Source organism: Ursus arctos, chromosome Y, assembly GCF_023065955.2.
Source record: "Ursus arctos isolate Adak ecotype North America chromosome Y, UrsArc2.0, whole genome shotgun sequence".
Classification (NCBI taxonomy): domain Eukaryota; kingdom Metazoa; phylum Chordata; class Mammalia; order Carnivora; family Ursidae; genus Ursus; species Ursus arctos.
In genome coordinates this window covers 4,292,774-4,315,193 of record NC_079874.1, presented here as the reverse complement: position 1 = coordinate 4,315,193, position 22,420 = coordinate 4,292,774, and positions in this window count along the sequence as shown.

Sequence of the window (22,420 nt, the reverse complement as noted above, 5' to 3'; positions counted from 1 at the left end):
ACACAGCACTCACACTGTACCTCGGCAGAGACATCAACAGTTGGAACTGCCCTCACACTCTCACAAATGTGGATCTGAAACACAATACGCAAGAACACACAAATACACCCATCGACTGTTTCATACAGGCATACACAATGGTTACCGGAAAACACACACACACACACAAAGACACTGTCACACTCGCAACACAGCACTCACACTGGGCCTCGGCAGAGCCATCAACACTTGGAACTGCCCTAACATACTCACAAACGTTTTCCCGACACACACATACACAAGAAACACACACAAACACCCATGGAATTTTTCTTACAGGCGTACACAGGGGGTTCTGAAACACACACAGACACACACACACTATCACACTCACAACACCGCACTCACACTGGGTCTCCAACACAGCCGTCAACACTTGGAACTGCTTTAACATAATCACAAACATGGTCCTGACACACACATATACAAATAACACACACAAACACCCATCGACTTTTTCTTGCAGGCATACACAATGGTTTCCTGCAAACACACACACACACACACACAAAAGTCACACTCACGACAGAGCACTCACATTGGATCTCCAGCAGAGCCATGAACACTTGGAATTACCTTAACATATTCACAAACGTGGTCCCGAAACACACATGCAGAAGAAACACACAAAAACACCCTACGACTTTTTCTTACAGACATACACAATGGTATCCAGCAAAACACACACACACACACACACATACACTATCACACGCACAACACAGCACTCACACTGGGTCCCCGGCATAGCCATCAACAGTTGGAACTGCCCTAACATACTCACAAACGTGGTCCCGACACACACATACACAAGAAACACACACAAACTCCCATTGACTTTTACTTACAGTCATGCACAATGGATTCCGCAAACACACACACACACACACTCTCACACTCACAACACAGCGTTCACACTGGCACTTGAATCTGCCCTAACATACAAACAAACGTGGTCCCGACACACACATACACAAGAAACACACACAAACACCCATCAACATTTTGTTACAGGCAGACAGAGTGGGGTTTCCCCAAACACACACACACACACACACTGTCACACTAACAGCACAGTACGCACACTGGGCCTCGGCAGAGCCATCAACACTTGGAACTGCCCTAACATACTCACAAACGTTTTCCCGACACACACATACACAAGAAACACACACAAACACCCATCGACTTTTTCTTACAGGCATACACAACGGTTTCCCGCGAACACACACACACACAGTCACACTTACAACACAGCACTCACAATGGGTATCCAGCAGAACCATCAACACTTGGAACTGCCCTAAAATATTGACAAATGTGGTCGCGACACACACATACACATGAAACTCACACACACATCCATCGACTTATTCTTACAGGCATACACAATGTGTTCCCGCCAACACAAACACACACAGAAACACACACTGCCACACTCACAACACAGCATTCACACTGGCACTTGGAACTGCCACAACATACTCACATACGTGGTCCCGACACACACATACACAAGAAACACACACAAACACCCATCGACTTTTTCTTAGAAGCATACACTGTGGGGTTCCCCCAAACACACACACACACAGAGACACACACACACTGTCACACTCACAACACAGCACTCTCACTGGGTCTCCAGCAGAGCCATCAACACTTGGAACTGCCCTAACATATTCACAAATGTGGTCCCGACACACAAATACAGAAGAAACACACACAAACACCCATCGAATTTTTCTTATAGGCATACAGACTGGTTTCCTGCAAACACACACACAGACACGCACACACACTGTCACACTCACAACACACACTCACACTGGATATCCAGCAAACTCATAAACACTTGGAACTGCCCTCACACACTCACAAATGTGGATCTGAAACACAATACGCAAGAACACACAAATACACCCATCGACATTTTCATACAGGCATAAACAATGGTTACCCGAAAACACACACACACACACACACACACAGTGTCACACTCGCAACACAGCACTCACACTGGGCCTCGGCAGAGCCATCAACACTTGGAACTGCCCTAACATACTCACAAACGTTTTCCCGACACACACATACACAAGAAACACACAGAAACACCCATTGAGTTTTTCTTACAGGCGTACACAGGGGGTTCTGAAACACACACAGACACACACACACTATCACACTCACAACACAGCACTCACACTGGGTCTCCAACACAGCCGTCAACACTTGGAACTGCTTTAACATAATCACAAACATGGTCCTTACACACACATATACAAATAACACACACAAACACCCATCGACTTTTTCTTGCAGGCATACACAATGGTTTCCTGCAAACACACACACACACAAACACACACAAAAGTCACACTCACGACAGAGAACTCACATTGGATCTCCAGCAGAGCCATGAACACTTGGAATTACCTTAACATGTTCACAAACGTGGTCCCGAAACACACATGCAGAAGAAACACACAAAAACACCCTACGACTTTTTCTTACAGACATACACAATGGTATCCAGCAAAACACACACACACACACACACATACACTATCACACGCACAACACAGCACTCACACTGGGTCCCCGGCATAGCCATCAACAGTTGGAACTGCCCTAACATACTCACAAACGTGGTCCCGACACACACATACACAAGAAACACACACAAACTCCCATTGACTTTTACTTACAGTCATGCACAATGGTTTCCGCAAACACACACACACACACACTCTCACAACACAGCATTCACACTGGCACTTGAATCTGCCCTAACATACAAACAAATGTGGTCCCGACACACACATACACAAGAAACACACACAAACACCCATCAACATTTTGTTACAGGCAGACAGAGTGGGGTTTCCCCAAACACACACACACACACACACACACACACTGTCACACTAAAAGCACAGTACGCACACTGGGCCTCGGCAGAGCCATCAACACTTGGAACTGCCCTAACATACTCACAAACGTTTTCCCGACACACACATACACAAGAAACACACACAAACACCCATTGACTTTTTCTTACAGGCATACACAACGGTTTCCCGCGAACACACACACACACAGTCACACTTACAACACAGCACTCACAATGGGTATCCAGCAGAACCATCAACACTTGGAACTGCCCTAAAATATTGACAAATGTGGTCGCGACACACACATACACATGAAACTCACACACACATCCATCGACATATTCTTACAGGCATACACAATGTTTTCCCGCCAACACAAACACACACAGAAACACACACTGCCACACTCACAACACAGCATTCACACTGGCACTTGGAACTGCCACAACATACTCACATACGTGGTCCCGACACACACATACACAAGAAACACACACAAACACCCATCGACTTTTTCTTAGAAGCATACACTGTGGGGTTCCCCCAAACACACACACACACAGAGACACACACACACTGTCACACTCACAACACAGCACTCTCACTGGGTCTCCAGCAGAGCCATCAACACTTGGAACTGCCCTCACACACTCACAAATGTGGATCTGAAACACAATACGCAAGAACACACAAATGCACCCATCGACTTTTTCATACAGGCATACACAATGGTTACCGGAAAACACACACACACACACACACACACACACACTGTCACACTCGCAACACAGCACTCACACTGGGCCTCGGCAGAGCCATCAACACTTGGAACTGCCCTAACATACTCACAAACGTTTTCCCGACACACACATACACAAGAAACACACACAAACACCCATGGAATTTTTCTTACAGGCGTACACAGGGGGTTCTGAAACACACACAGACACACACACACTATCACACTCACAACACAGCACTCACACTGGGTCTCCAACACAGCCGTCAACACTTGGAACTGCTTTAACATAATCACAAACATGGTCCTGACACACACATATACAAATAACACACACAAACACCCATCGACTTTTTCTTGCAGGCATACACAATGGTTTCCTGCAAACACACACACACACACACACACACAAAAGTCACACTCACGACAGAGAACTCACATTGGATCTCCAGCAGAGCCATGAACACTTGGAATTACCTTAACATGTTCACAAACGTGGTCCCGAAACACACATGCAGAAGAAACACACAAAAACACCCTACGACTTTTTCTTACAGACATACACAATGGTATCCAGCAAAACACACACACACACACACATACACTATCACACGCACAACACAGCACTCACACTGGGTCCCCGGCATAGCCATCAACAGTTGGAACTGCCCTAACATACTCACAAACGTGGTCCCGACACACACATACACAAGAAACACACACAAACTCCCATTGACTTTTACTTACAGTCATGCACAATGGTTTCCGCAAACACACACACACACACACTCTCACAACACAGCATTCACACTGGCACTTGAATCTGCCCTAACATACAAACAAATGTGGTCCCGACACACACATACACAAGAAACACACACAAACACCCATCAACATTTTGTTACAGGCAGACAGAGTGGGGTTTCCCCAAACACACACACACACACACACACACACACTGTCACACTAAAAGCACAGTACGCACACTGGGCCTCGGCAGAGCCATCAACACTTGGAACTGCCCTAACATACTCACAAACGTTTTCCCGACACACACATACACAAGAAACACACACAAACACCCATTGACTTTTTCTTACAGGCATACACAACGGTTTCCCGCGAACACACACACACACAGTCACACTTACAACACAGCACTCACAATGGGTATCCAGCAGAACCATCAACACTTGGAACTGCCCTAAAATATTGACAAATGTGGTCGCGACACACACATACACATGAAACTCACACACACATCCATCGACATATTCTTACAGGCATACACAATGTTTTCCCGCCAACACAAACACACACAGAAACACACACTGCCACACTCACAACACAGCATTCACACTGGCACTTGGAACTGCCACAACATACTCACATACGTGGTCCCGACACACACATACACAAGAACCACACACAAACACCCATCGACTTTTTCTTAGAAGCATACACTGTGGGGTTCCCCCAAACACACACACACACAGAGACACACACACACTGTCACACTCACAACACAGCACTCTCACTGGGTCTCCAGCAGAGCCATCAACACTTGGAACTGCCCTCACACACTCACAAATGTGGATCTGAAACACAATACGCAAGAACACACAAATGCACCCATCGACTTTTTCATACAGGCATACACAATGGTTACCGGAAAACACACACACACACACACACACACACTGTCACACTCGCAACACAGCACTCACACTGGGCCTCGGCAGAGCCATCAACACTTGGAACTGCCCTAACATACTCACAAACGTTTTCCCGACACACACATACACAAGAAACACACACAAACACCCATGGAATTTTTCTTACAGGTGTACACAGGGGGTTCTGAAACACACACAGACACACACACACTATCACACTCACAACACAGCACTCACACTGGGTCTCCAACACAGCCGTCAACACTTGGAACTGCTTTAACATAATCACAAACATGGTCCTGACACACACATATACAAATAACACACACAAACACCCATCGACTTTTTCTTGCAGGCATACACAATGGTTTCCTGCAAACACACACACACACACACACACACAAAAGTCACACTCACGACAGAGCACTCACATTGGATCTCCAGCAGAGCCATGAACACTTGGAATTACCTTAACATATTCACAAACGTGGTCCCGAAACACACATGCAGAAGAAACACACAAAAACACCCTACGACTTTTTCTTACAGACATACACAATGGTATCCAGCAAAACACACACACACACACACACATACACTATCACACGCACAACACAGCACTCACACTGGGTCCCGGGCATAGCCATCAACAGTTGGAACTGCCCTAACATACTCACAAACGTGGTCCCAACACACACATACACAAGAAACACACACAAACTCCCATTGACTTTTACTTACAGTCATGCACAATGGTTTCCGCAAACACACACACACACACTATCACACTCACAACACAGCATTAACACTGGCACTTGAATCTGCCCTAACATACAAACAAACGTGGTCCCGACACACACATACACAAGAAACACACACAAACACCGATCAACTTTTTGTTACAGGCAGACAGAGTGGGGTTTCCACAAACACACACACACACACACACAAACACACTGTCACACTAACAGCACAGTACGCACACTGGGCCTCTGCAGAGCCATCAACACTTGGAACTGCCCTAACATACTCACAAACGTTTTACCGACACACACATACACCAGAAACACACACAAACACCCATCGACCTTTTCTTACAGGCATACACAACGGTTTCCCGTGAACACACACACACAGTCACACTTACAACACAGCACTCACAATGGGTATCTAGCAGAACCATCAACACTTGGAACTGCTCTAAAATATTGACAAATGTGGTCGCAACACACACATACACATGAAACTCACACACACATCCATCGACTTATTCTTACAGGCATACACAATGTTTTCCCGCCAACACAAACACACACAAAAACACACACTGCCACACTCACAACACAGCATTCACACTGGCACTTGGAACTGCCACAACATACTCACATACGTGGTCCCGACACACACATACACAAGAAACACACACAAACACCCATCGACTTTTTCTTAGAAGCATACACTGTGGGGTTGCCCCAAACACACACACACACACATAGACACACACACACTGTCACACTCACAACACAGCACTCTCACTGGGTCTCCAGCAGAGCCATCAACACTTGGAACTGCCCTAACATATTCACAAATGTGGTCCCGACACACACATACAGAAGAAACACACACAAACACCCATGGAATTTTTCTTATAGGCATACAGGCTGGTTTCCTGCAAACACACACACAGACACGCACACACACTGTCACACTCACAACACACACTCACACTGGATATCCAGCAAACTCATGAACACTTGGAACTGCCCTCACACACTCACAAATGTGGATCTGAAACACTATACGCAAGAACACACAAATACACCCATCGACTTTTTCATACAGGCATACACAATGGTTACCCGAAAACACACACACACACACACACACTCTCACACTCACAACACAGCACTAACTCTGTACCTCGGCAGAGACATCAACACTTGGAACTGCCCTCACACTCTCACAAATGTGGATCTGAAACACAATACGCAAGAACACACAAATACACCCATCGACTTTTTCATACAGGCATACACAATGGTTACCGGAAAACACACACACACACACACACACACACACTGTCACACTCGCAACACAGCACTCACACTTTGCCTCGGCAGAGCCATCAACACTTGGAACTGCCCTAACATACTCACAAACGTTTTCCCGACACACACATACACAAGAAACACACACAAACACCCATGGAATTTTTCTTACAGGCGTACACAGGGGGTTCTGAAACACACACAGACACACACACACTATCACACTCACAACACTGCACTCACACTGGGTCTCCAACACAGCCGTCAACACTTGGAACTGCTTTAACATAATCACAAACATGGTCCTGACACACACATATACAAATAACACACACAAACACCCATCGACTTTTTCTTGCATGCATACACAATGGTTTCCTGCAAACACACACACACACACACAAAAGTCACACTCACGACAGAGCACTCACATTGGATCTCCAGCAGAGCCATGAACACTTGGAATTACCTTAACATATTCACAAACGTGGTCCCGAAACACACATGCAGAAGAAACACACAAAAACACCCTACGACTTTTTCTTACAGACATACACAATGGTATCCAGCAAAACACACACACACACACACACATACACTATCACACGCACAACACAGCACTCACACTGGGTCCCCGGCATAGCCATCAACAGTTGGAACTGCCCTAACATACTCACAAACGTGGTCCCGACACACACATACACAAGAAACACACACAAACTCCCATTGACTTTTACTTACAGTCATGCACAATGGTTTCCGCAAACACACACACACACACACTATCACACTCACAACACAGCATTCACACTGGCACTTGAATCTGCCCTAACATACAAACAAACGTGGTCCCGACACACACATACACAAGAAACACACACAAACACCCATCAACATTTTGTTACAGGCAGACAGAGTGGGGTTTCCCCAAACACACACACACACACACACACACACTGTCACACTAACAGCACAGTACGCACACTGGGCCTCGGCAGAGCCATCAACACTTGGAACTGCCCTAACATACTCACAAACGTTTTCCCGACACACACATACACAAGAAACACACACAAACACCCATCGACTTTTTCTTACAGGCATACACAACGGTTTCCAGCGAACACGCACACACAGAGTCACACTTACAACACAGCACTCACAATGGGTATCCAGCAGAACCATCAACACTTGGAACTGCCCTAAAATATTGACAAATGTGGTCGCGACACACACATACACATGAAACTCACACACACATCCATCGACTTATTCTTACAGGCATACACAATGTTTTCCCGCCAACACAAACACACACAGAAACACACACTGCCACACTCACAACACAGCATTCACACTGGCACTTGGAACTGCCACAACATACTCACATACGTGGTCCCGACACACACATACACAAGAAACACACACAAACACCCATCGACTTTTTCTTAGAAGCATACACTGTGGGGTTCCCCCAAACACACACACACACAGAGACACACACACACTGTCACACTCACAACACAGCACTCTCACTGGGTCTCCAGCAGAGCCATCAACACTTGGAACTGCCCTAACATATTCACAAATGTGGTCCCGACACACACATACAGAAGAAACACACACAAACACCCATGGAATTTTTCTTATAGGCATACAGACTGGTTTCCTGCAAACACACACACAGACACGCACACACACTGTCACACTCACAACACACACTCACACTGGATATCCAGCAAACTCGTGAACACTTGGAACTGCCCTCACACACTCAGAAATGTGGATCTGAAACACAATACGCAAGAACACACAAATACACCCATCGACTTTTTCATACAGGCATACACAATGGTTACCCGAAAACACACACACACACACACACACACACACACACTCTCACACTCACAACACAGCACTCACTCTGTACCTCAGCAGAGACATCAACACTTGGAACTGCCCTCACACACTCACAAATGTGGATCTGAAACACAATACGCAAGAACACACAAATACACCCATCGACTTTTTCATACAGGCATACACAATGGTTACCGGAAAACACACACACACACACACACTGTCACACTCGCAACACAGCACTCACACTGGGCCTCGGCAGAGCCATCAACACTTGGAACTGCCCTAACATACTCACAAACGTTTTCCCGACACACACATACACAAGAAACACACACAAACACCCATGGAATTTTTCTTACAGGCGTACACAGGGGGTTCTGAAACACACACAGACACACACACACTATCACACTCACAACACCGCACTCACACTGGGTCTCCAACACAGCCGTCAACACTTGGAACTGCTTTAACATAATCACAAACATGGTCCTGACACACACATATACAAATAACACACACAAACACCCATCGACTTTTTCTTGCAGGCATACACAATGGTTTCCTGCAAACACACACACACACACACACACACACACAAAAGTCACACTCACGACAGAGCACTCACATTGGATCTCCAGCAGAGCCATGAAAACTTGGAATTACTTTAACATATTCACAAACGTGGTCCCGAAACACACTTGCAGAAGAAACACACAAAAACACCCTACGACTTTTTCTTACAGACATACACAATGGTATCCAGCAAAACACACACACACACACACATACACTATCACACGCACAACACAACACTCACACTGGGTCCCCGGCATAGCCATCAACAGTTGGAAGTGCCCTAACATACTCACAAACGTGGTCCCGACACACACATACACAAGAAACACACACAAACTCCCATTGACTTTTACTTACAGTCATGCACAATGGTTTCCGCAAACACACACACACACACACTATCACACTCACAACACAGCATTCACACTGGCACTTGAATCTGCCCTAACATACAAACAAACGTGGTCCCGACACACACATACACAAGAAACACACACAAACACCCATCAACATTTTGTTACAAGCAGACAGAGTGGGGTTTCCCCAAACACACACACACACACACACACACACTGTCACACTAACAGCACAGTACGCACACTGGGCCTCGGCAGAGCCATCAACACTTGGAACTGCCCTAACATACTCACAAACGTTTTCCCGACACACACATACACAAGAAACACACTCAAACACCCATCGACTTTTTCTTACAGGCATACACAACGGTTTCCCGCGAACACACACACACAGAGTCACACTTACAACACAGCATTCACAATGGGTATCCAGCAGAACCATCAACACTTGGAACTGCCCTAAAATATTGACAAATGTGGTCGCGACACACACATACACATGAAACTCACACAAACATCCATCGACTTATTCTTAGAGGCATACACAATGTTTTCCCGCCAACACAAACACACACAGAAACACACACTGCCACACTCACAACACAGCATTCACACTGGCAGTTGGAACTGCCACAACATACTCACATACGTGGCCCGACACACACATACACAAGAAACACACACAAACACCCATCGACTTTTTCTTAGAAGCATACACTGTGGGGTTCCCCCAAACACACACACACACAGAGACACACACACTATCACACTCACAACACAGCACTCTCACTGGGTCTCCAGCAGAGCCATCAACACTTGGAACTGCCCTAACATATTCACAAATGTGGTCCCGACACACACATACAGAAGAAACACACACAAACACCCATGGAATTTTTCTTATAGGCATACAGACTGGTTTCCTGCAAACACACACACAGACACGCACACACACTGTCACACTCACAACACACACTCACACTGGATATGCAGCAAACTCATGAACACTTGGAACTGCCCTCACACACTCACAAATGTGGATCTGAAACACAATACGCAAGAACACACAAATACACCCATCGACTTTTTCATACAGGCATACACAATGGTTACCCGAAAACACACACACACACACACACACACTCTCACACTCACAACACAGCACTCACACTGTACCTCGGCAGAGACATCAACAGTTGGAACTGCCCTCACACTCTCACAAATGTGGATCTGAAACACAATACGCAAGAACACACAAATACACCCATCGACTTTTTCATACAGGCATACACAATGGTTACCGGAAAACACACACACACACACAAAGACACTGTCACACTCGCAACACAGCACTCACACTGGGCCTCGGCAGAGCCATCAACACTTGGAACTGCCCTAACATACTCACAAACGTTTTCCCGACACACACATACACAAGAAAAACACACAAACACCCATGGAATTTTTCTTACAGGCGTACACAGGGGGTTCTGAAACACACACAGACACACACACACTATCACACTCACAACACCGCACTCACACTGGGTCTCCAACACAGCCGTCAACACTTGGAACTGCTTTAACATAATCACAAACATGGTCCTGACACACACATATACAAATAACACACACAAACACCCATCGACTTTTTCTTGCAGGCATACACAATGGTTTCCTGCAAACACACACACACACACACACACACACACAAAAGTCACACTCACGACAGAGCACTCACATTGGATCTCCAGCAGAGCCATGAAAACTTGGAATTACCTTAACATATTCACAAACGTCGTCCCGAAACACACATGCAGAAGAAACACACAAAAACACCCTACGACTTTTTCTTACAGACATACACAATGGTATCCAGCAAAACACACACACACACACACATACACTATCACACGCACAACACAACACTCACACTGGGTCCCCGGCATAGCCATCAACAGTTGGAAGTGCCCTAACATACTCACAAACGTGGTCCCGACACACACATACACAAGAAACACACACAAACTCCCATTGACTTTTACTTACAGTCATGCACAATGGTTTCCGCAAACACACACACACACACACTATCACACTCACAACACAGCATTCACACTGGCACTTGAATCTGCCCTAACATACAAACAAACGTGGTCCCGACACACACATACACAAGAAACACACACAAACACCCATCAACATTTTGTTACAAGCAGACAGAGTGGGGTTTCCCCAAACACACACACACACACACACTGTCACACTAACAGCACAGTACGCACACTGGGCCTCGGCAGAGCCATCAACACTTGGAACTGCCCTAACATACTCACAAACGTTTTCCCGACACACACATACACAAGAAACACACTCAAACACCCATCGACTTTTTCTTACAGGCATACACAACGGTTTCCCGCGAACACACACACACAGAGTCACACTTACAACACAGCACTCACAATGGGTATCCAGCAGAACCATCAACACTTGGAACTGCCCTAAAATATTGACAAATGTGGTCGCGACACACACATACACATGAAACTCACACAAACATCCATCGACTTATTCTTAGAGGCATACACAATGTTTTCCCGCCAACACAAACACACACAGAAACACACACTGCCACACTCACAACACAGCATTCACACTGGCAGTTGGAACTGCCACAACATACTCACATACGTGGCCCGACACACACATACACAAGAAACACACACAAACACCCATCGACTTTTTCTTAGAAGCATACACTGTGGGGTTCCCCCAAACACACACACACACAGAGACACACACACTATCACACTCACAACACAGCACTCTCACTGGGTCTCCAGCAGAGCCATCAACACTTGGAACTGCCCTAACATATTCACAAATGTGGTCCCGACACACACATACAGAAGAAACACACACAAACACCCATGGAATTTTTCTTATACGCATACAGACTGGTTTCCTGCAAACACACACACAGACACGCACACACACTGTCACACTCACAACACACACTCACACTGGATATGCAGCAAACTCATGAACACTTGGAACTGCCCTCACACACTCACAAATGTGGATCTGAAACACAATACGCAAGAACACACAAATACACCCATCGACTTTTTCATACAGGCATACACAATGGTTACCCGAAAACACACACACACACACACACACACTCTCACACTCACAACACAGCACTCACACTGTACCTCGGCAGAGACATCAACAGTTGGAACTGCCCTCACACTCTCACAAATGTGGATCTGAAACACAATACGCAAGAACACACAAATACACCCATCGACTTTTTCATACAGGCATACACAATGGTTACCGGAAAACACACACACACACACAAAGACACTGTCACACTCGCAACACAGCACTCACACTGGGCCTCGGCAGAGCCATCAACACTTGGAACTGCCCTAACATACTCACAAACGTTTTCCCGACACACACATACACAAGAAACACACACAAACACCCATGGAATTTTTCTTACAGGCGTACACAGGGGGTTCTGAAACACACACAGACACACACACACTATCACACTCACAACACCGCACTCACACTGGGTCTCCAACACAGCCGTCAACACTTGGAACTGCTTTAACATAATCACAAACATGGTCCTGACACACACATATACAAATAACACACACAAACACCCATCCACTTTTTCTTGCAGGCATACACAATGGTTTCCTGCAAACACACACACACACACACACAAAAGTCACACTCACGACAGAGCACTCACATTGGATCTCCAGCAGAGCCATGAACACTTGGAATTACCTTAACATATTCACAAACGTGGTCCCGAAACACACATGCAGAAGAAACACACAAAAACACCCTACGACTTTTTCTTACAGACATACACAATGGTATCCAGCAAAACACACACACACACACACACATACACTATCACACGCACAACACAGCACTCACACTGGGTCCCCGGCATATCCATCAACAGTTGGAACTGCCCTAACATACTCACAAACGTGGTCCCAACACACACATACACAAGAAACACACACAAACTCCCATTGACTTTTACTTACAGTCATGCACAATGGTTTCCGCAAACACACACACACACACTATCACACTCACAAAACAGCATTCACACTGGCACTTGAATCTGCCCTAACATACAAACAAACGTGGTCCCGACACACACATACACAAGAAACACACACAAACACCCATCAACTTTTTGTTACAGGCAGACAGAGTGGGGTTTCCCCAAACACACACACACACACACACAAACACACTGTCACACTAACAGCACAGTACGCACACTGGGCCTCTGCAGAGCCATCAACACTTGGAACTGCACTAACATACTCACAAACGTTTTACCGACACACACATACACCAGAAACACACACAAACACCCATCGACTTTTCTTAAAGGTGTACACAACGGTTTCCCGGAACACACACACACACAGTCACACTTACAACACAGCACTCACAATGGGTATCCAGCAGAACCATCAACACTTGGAACTGCCCTAAAATATTGAGAAATGTGGTTGTGACACACACATATACATGAAACTCACGCAAACATCCATCGACTTATTCTTACAGGCATACACAATGTTTTCCCGCCAACACAAACACACACAGAAACACACACTGCCACACTCACAACACAGCATTCACACTGGCACTTGGAACTGCCACAACATACTCACATACGTGGTCCCGACACACACATACACAAGAAACACACACAAACACCCATCGACTTTTTCTTAGAAGCATACACTGTGGGGTTCCCCCAAACACACACACACACACACAGACACACACACACTTTCACACTCACAACACAGCACTCTCACTGGGTCTCCAGCAGAGCCATCAACACTTGGAACTGCCCTAACATATTCACAAATGTGGTCCCGACACACACATACAGAAGAAACACACACAAACACCCATCGAATTTTTCTTATAGGCATACAGACTGGTTTCCTGCAAACACACACACAGACACGCACACACACTGTCACACTCACAACACACACTCACACTGGATATCCAGCAAACTCATAAACATTTGGAACTGCCCTCACACACTCACAAATGTGGATCTGAAACACAATACGCAAGAACACACAAATACACCCATCGACATTTTCATACAGGCATACACAATGGTTACCCGAAAACACACACACACACACACACTGTCACACTCGCAACACAGCACTCACACTGGGCCTCGGCAGAGCCATCAACACTTGGAACTGCCCTAACATACTCACAAACGTTTTCCCGACACACACATACACAAGAAACACACAGAAACACCCATTGAATTTTTCTTACAGGCGTACACAGGGGGTTCTGAAACACACACAGACACACACACACTATCACACTCACAACACAGCACTCACACTGGGTCTCCAACACAGCCGTCAACACTTGGAACTGCTTTAACATAATCACAAACATGGTCCTGACACACACATATACAAATAACACACACAAACACCCATCGACTTTTTCTTGCAGGCATACACAATGGTTTCCTGCAAACACACACACACACACACACACACAAAAGTCACACTCACGACAGAGAACTCACATTGGATCTCCAGCAGAACCATGAACACTTGGAATTACCTTAACATATTCACAAACGTGGTCCCGAAACACACATGCAGAAGAAACACACAAAAACACCCTACGACTTTTTCTTACAGACATACACAATGGTATCCAGCAAAACACACACACACACACACACACACATACACTATCACACGCACAACACAGCACTCACACTGGGTCCCCGGCATAGCCATCAACAGTTGGAACTGCCCTAACATACTCACAAACGTGGCCCCGACACACACATACACAAGAAACACACACAAACTCCCATTGACTTTTACTTACAGTCATGCACAATGGTTTCCGCAAACACACACACACACACACACACACTATCACACTCACAACACAGCATTCACACTGGCACTTGAATCTGCCCTAACATACAAACGTGGTCCCGACACACACATACAGAAGAAACACACACAAACACCCATCAACTTTTTGTTACAGGCAGACAGAGTGGGGTTTCCCCAAACACACACACACACACACACACACACACACACTGTCACACTAACAGCACAGTACGCACACGGGGCCTCGGCAGAGCCATCAACACTTGGAACTGCCCTAACATACTCACAAATGTTTTCCCGACACACACATACACCAGAAACACACACAAACACCCATCGACCTTTTCTTACAGGCATACACAACGGTTTCCCGTGAACACACACACACAGTCACACTTACAACACAGCACTCACAATGGGTATCCAGCAGAACCATCAACACGTGGAACTGCCCTAAAATATTGACAAATGTGGTCGCGACACACACATACACATGAAACTCACACACACATCCATCGACTTATTCTTACAGGCATACACAATGTTTTCCCGCCAACACAAACACACACAAAAACAAACACTGCCACACTCACAACACAGCATTCACACTGGCACTTGGAACTGCCACAACATACTCACATACGTGGTCCCGACACACACATACACAAGAAACACACACAAACACCCATCGACTTTTTCTTAGAAGCATACACTGTGGGGTTCCCCCAAACACACACACACACACACAGACACACACACACTGTCACACTCACAACACAGCACTCTCACTGGGTCTCCAGCAGAGCCATCAACACTTGGAACTGCCCTAACATATTCACAAATGTGGTCCCGACACACACATACAGAAGAAACACACACAAATAACCATGGAATTTTTCTTATAGGCATACAGACTGGTTTCCTGCAAACACACACACAGACACGCACACACACTGTCACACTCACAACACACACTCACACTGGATATCCAGCAAACTCATGAACACTTGGAACTGCCCTCACACACTCACAAATGTGGATCTGAAACACAATACGCAAGAGCACACAAATACACCCATCGACTTTTTCATACAGGCATACACAATGGTTACCCGAAAACACACACACACACACACAAACTCTCACACTCACAACACAGCACTCACTCTGTACCTCGGCAGAGACATCAACACTTGGAACTGCCCTCACACACTCACAAATGTGGATCTGAAACACAATACGCAAGAACACACAAATGCACCCATCGACTTTTTCATACAGGCATACACAATGGTTACCGGAAAACACACACACACACACACACACTGTCACACTCGCAACACAGCACTCACACTGGGCCTCGGCAGAGCCATCAACACTTGGAACTGCCCTAACATACTCACAAACGTTTTCCCGACACACACATACACAAGAAACACACACAAACACCCATGGAATTTTTCTTACAGGCGTACACAGGGGGTTCTGAAACACACACAGACACACACACACTATCACACTCACAACACCGCACTCACACTGGGTCTCCAACACAGCCGTCAACACTTGGAACTGCTTTAACATAATCACAAACATGGTCCTGACACACACATATACAAATAACACACACAAACACCCATCGACTTTTTCTTGCAGGCATACACAATGGTTTCCTGCAAACACACACACACACACACACACAAAAGTCACACTCACGACAGAGCACTCACATTGGATCTCCAGCAGAGCCATGAACACTTGGAATTACCTTAACATATTCACAAACGTGGTCCCGAAACACACATGCAGAAGAAACACACAAAAACACCCTACGACTTTTTCTTACAGACATGCACAATGGTATCCAGCAAAACACACACACACACACACATACACTATCACACGCACAACACAGCACTCACACTGGGTCCCCGGCATAGCCATCAACAGTTGGAACTGCCCTAACATACTCACAAACGTGGTCCCGACACACACATACACAAGAAACACACACAAACTCCCATTGACTTTTACTTACAGTCATGCACAATGGTTTCCGCAAACACACACACACACACACTATCACACTCACAACACAGCATTCACACTGGCACTTGAATCTGCCCTAACATACAAACAAACGTGGTCCCGACCCACACATACACAAGAAACACACACAAACACCCATCAACATTTTGTTACAGGCAGACAGAGTGGGGTTTCCCCAAACACACACACACACACACACACACACTGTCACACTAACAGCACAGTACGCACACTGGGCCTCGGCAGAGCCATCAACACTTGGAACTGCCCTAACATACTCACAAACGTTCTCCCGACACACACATACACAAGAAACACACACAAACACCCATCGACTTTTTCTTACAGGCATACACAACGGTTTCCCGCGAACACACACACACACAGTCACACTTACGACACAGCACTCACAATGGGTATCCAGCAGAACCATCAACACTTGGAACTGCCCTAAAATATTGACAAATGTGGTCGCGACACACACATACACATGAAATTCACACAAACATCCATCGACTTATTCTTACAGGCATACACAATGTTTTCCCGCCAACACAAACACACACAGAAACACACACTGCCACACTCACAACACAGCATTCACACTGGCACTTGGAACTGCCACAACATACTCACATACGTGGTCCCGACACACACATACACAAGAAACACACACAAACACCCATCGACTTTTTCTTAGAAGCATACACTGTCGGGTTCCCCCAAACACACACACACACAGAGACACACACACACTATCACACTCACAACACAGCACTCTCACTGGGTCTCCAGCAGAGCCATCAACACTTGGAACTGCCCTAACATATTCACAAATGTGGTCCCGACACACACATACAGAAGAAACACACACAAACACCCATGGAATTTTTCTTATAGGCATACAGACTGGTTTCCTGCAAACACACACACAGACACGCACACACACTGTCACACTCACAACACACACTCACACTGGATATCCAGCAAACTCGTGAACACTTGGAACTGCCCTCACACACTCACAAATGTGGATCTGAAACACAATACGCAAGAACACACAAATACACCCATCGACTTTTTCATACAGGCATACACAATGGTTACCCGAAAACACACACACACACACACACACACTCTCTCACACTCACAACACAGCACTCACTCTGTACCTCGGCAGAGACATCAACACTTGGAACTGCCCTCACACACTCACAAATGTGGATCTGAAACACAATACGCAAGAACACACAAATACACCCATCGACTTTTTCATACAGGCATACACAATGGTTACCGGAAAACACACACACACACACACACTGTCACACTCGCAACACAGCACTCACACTGGGCCTCGGCAGAGCCATCAACACTTGGAACTGCCCTCACACACTCACAAACGTTTTCCCGACACACACATACACAAGAAACACACACAAACACCCATGGAATTTTTCTTACAGGCGTACACAGGGGGTTCTGAAACACACTCAGACACACACACACTATCACACTCACAACACCGCACTCACACTGGGTCTCCAACACAGCCGTCAACACTTGGAACTGCTTTAACATAATCACAAACATGGTCCTGACACACACATATACAAATAACACACACAAACACCCATCGACTTTTTCTTGCAGGCATACACAATGGTTTCCTGCAAACACACACACACACACACACACACACAAAAGTCACACTCACGACAGAGCACTCACATTGGATCTCCAGCAGAGCCATGAACACTTGGAATTACCTTAACATATTCACAAACGTGGTCCCGAAACACACATGCAGAAGAAACACACAAAAACACCCTACGACTTTTTCTTACAGACATACACAATGGTATCCAGCAAAACACACACACACACACACACACACATACACTATCACACGCACAATACAGCACTCACACTGGGTCCCCGGCATAGCCATCAACACTTGGAACTGCCCTAACATACTCACAAACGTGGTCCCGACACACACATACACAAGAAACACACACAAACTCCCATTGACTTTTACTTACAGTCATGCACAATGGTTTCCGCAAACACACACACACACACTATCACACTCACCCCACAGCATTCACACTGGCACTTGAATCTGCCCTAACATACAAACAAACGTGGTCCCGACACACACATACACAAGAAACACACACAAACACCCATCAACATTTTGTTACAGGCAGACAGAGTGGGGTTTCCCCAAACACACACACACACACACACACACACACTGTCACACTAACAGCACAGTACGCACACTGGGCCTCGGCAGAGCCATCAACACTTGGAACTGCCCTAACATACTCACAAACGTTTTCCCGACACACACATACACAAGAAACACACACAAACACCCATCGACTTTTTCTTACAGGCATACACAACGGTTTCCCGCGAACACACACACACACAGTCACACTTACAACACAGCACTCACAATGGGTATCCAGCAGAACCATCAACACTTGGAACTGCCCTAAAATATTGACAAATGTGGTCGCGACACACACATACACATGAAACTCACACAAACATCCATCGACTTATTCTTACAGGCATACACAATGTTTTCCCGCCAACACAAACACACACAGAAACACACACTGCCACACTCACAACACAGCATTCACACTGGCACTTGGAACTGCCACAACATACTCACATACGTGGTCCCGACACACACATACACAAGAAACACACACAAACACCCATCGACTTTTTCTTAGAAGCATACACTGTGGGGTTCCCCCAAACACACACACACACAGAGACACACACACACTATCACACTCACAACACAGCACTCTCCCTGGGTCTCCAGCAGAGCCATCAACACTTGGAACTGCCCTAACATATTCACAAATGTGGTCCCGACACACACATACAGAAGAAACACACACAAACACCCATGGAATTTTTCTTATAGGCATACAGACTGGTTTCCTGCAAACACACACACAGACACGCACACACACTGTCACACTCACAACACACACTCACACTGGATATCCAGCAAACTCATGAACACTTGGAACTGCCCTCACACACTCACAAATGTGGATCTGAAACACAATACGCAAGAACACACAAATACACCCATCGACTTTTTCATACAGGCATACACAATGGTTACCCGAAAACACACACACACACACACACACACACTCTCACACTCACAACACAGCACTCACTCTGTACCTCGGCAGAGACATCAACACTTGGAACTGCCCTCACACACTCACAAATGTGGATCTGAAACACAATACGCAAGAACACACAAATACACCCATCGACTTTTTCATACAGGCATACACAATGGTTACCGGAAAACACACACACACACACACACACTGTCACACTCGCAACACAGCACTCACACTGGGCCTCGGCAGAGCCATCAACACTTGGAACTGCCCTAACATACTCACAAACGTTTTCCCGACACACACATACACAAGAAACACACACAAACACCCATGGAATTTTTCTTACAGGCGTACACAGGGGGTTCTGAAACACACACAGACACACACACACTATCACACTCACAACACCGCACTCACACTGGGTCTCCAACACAGCCGTCAACACTTGGAACTGCTTTAACATAATCACAAACATGGTCCTGACACACACATATACAAATAACACACACAAACACCCATCGACTTTTTCTTGCAGGCATACACAATGGTTTCCTGCAAACACACACACACACACACACACAAAAGTCACACTCACGACAGAGCACTCACATTGGATCTCCAGCAGAGCCATGAACACTTGGAATTACCTTAACATATTCACAAACGTGGTCCCGAAACACACATGCAGAAGAAACACACAAAAACACCCTACGACTTTTTCTTACAGACATGCACAATGGTATCCAGCAAAACACACACACACACACACATACACTATCACACGCACAACACAGCACTCACACTGGGTCCCCGGCATAGCCATCAACAGTTGGAACTGCCCTAACATACTCACAAACGTGGTCCCGACACACACATACACAAGAAACACACACAAACTCCCATTGACTTTTACTTACAGTCATGCACAATGGTTTCCGCAAACACACACACACACACACTATCACACTCACAACACAGCATTCACACTGGCACTTGAATCTGCCCTAACATACAAACAAACGTGGTCCCGAC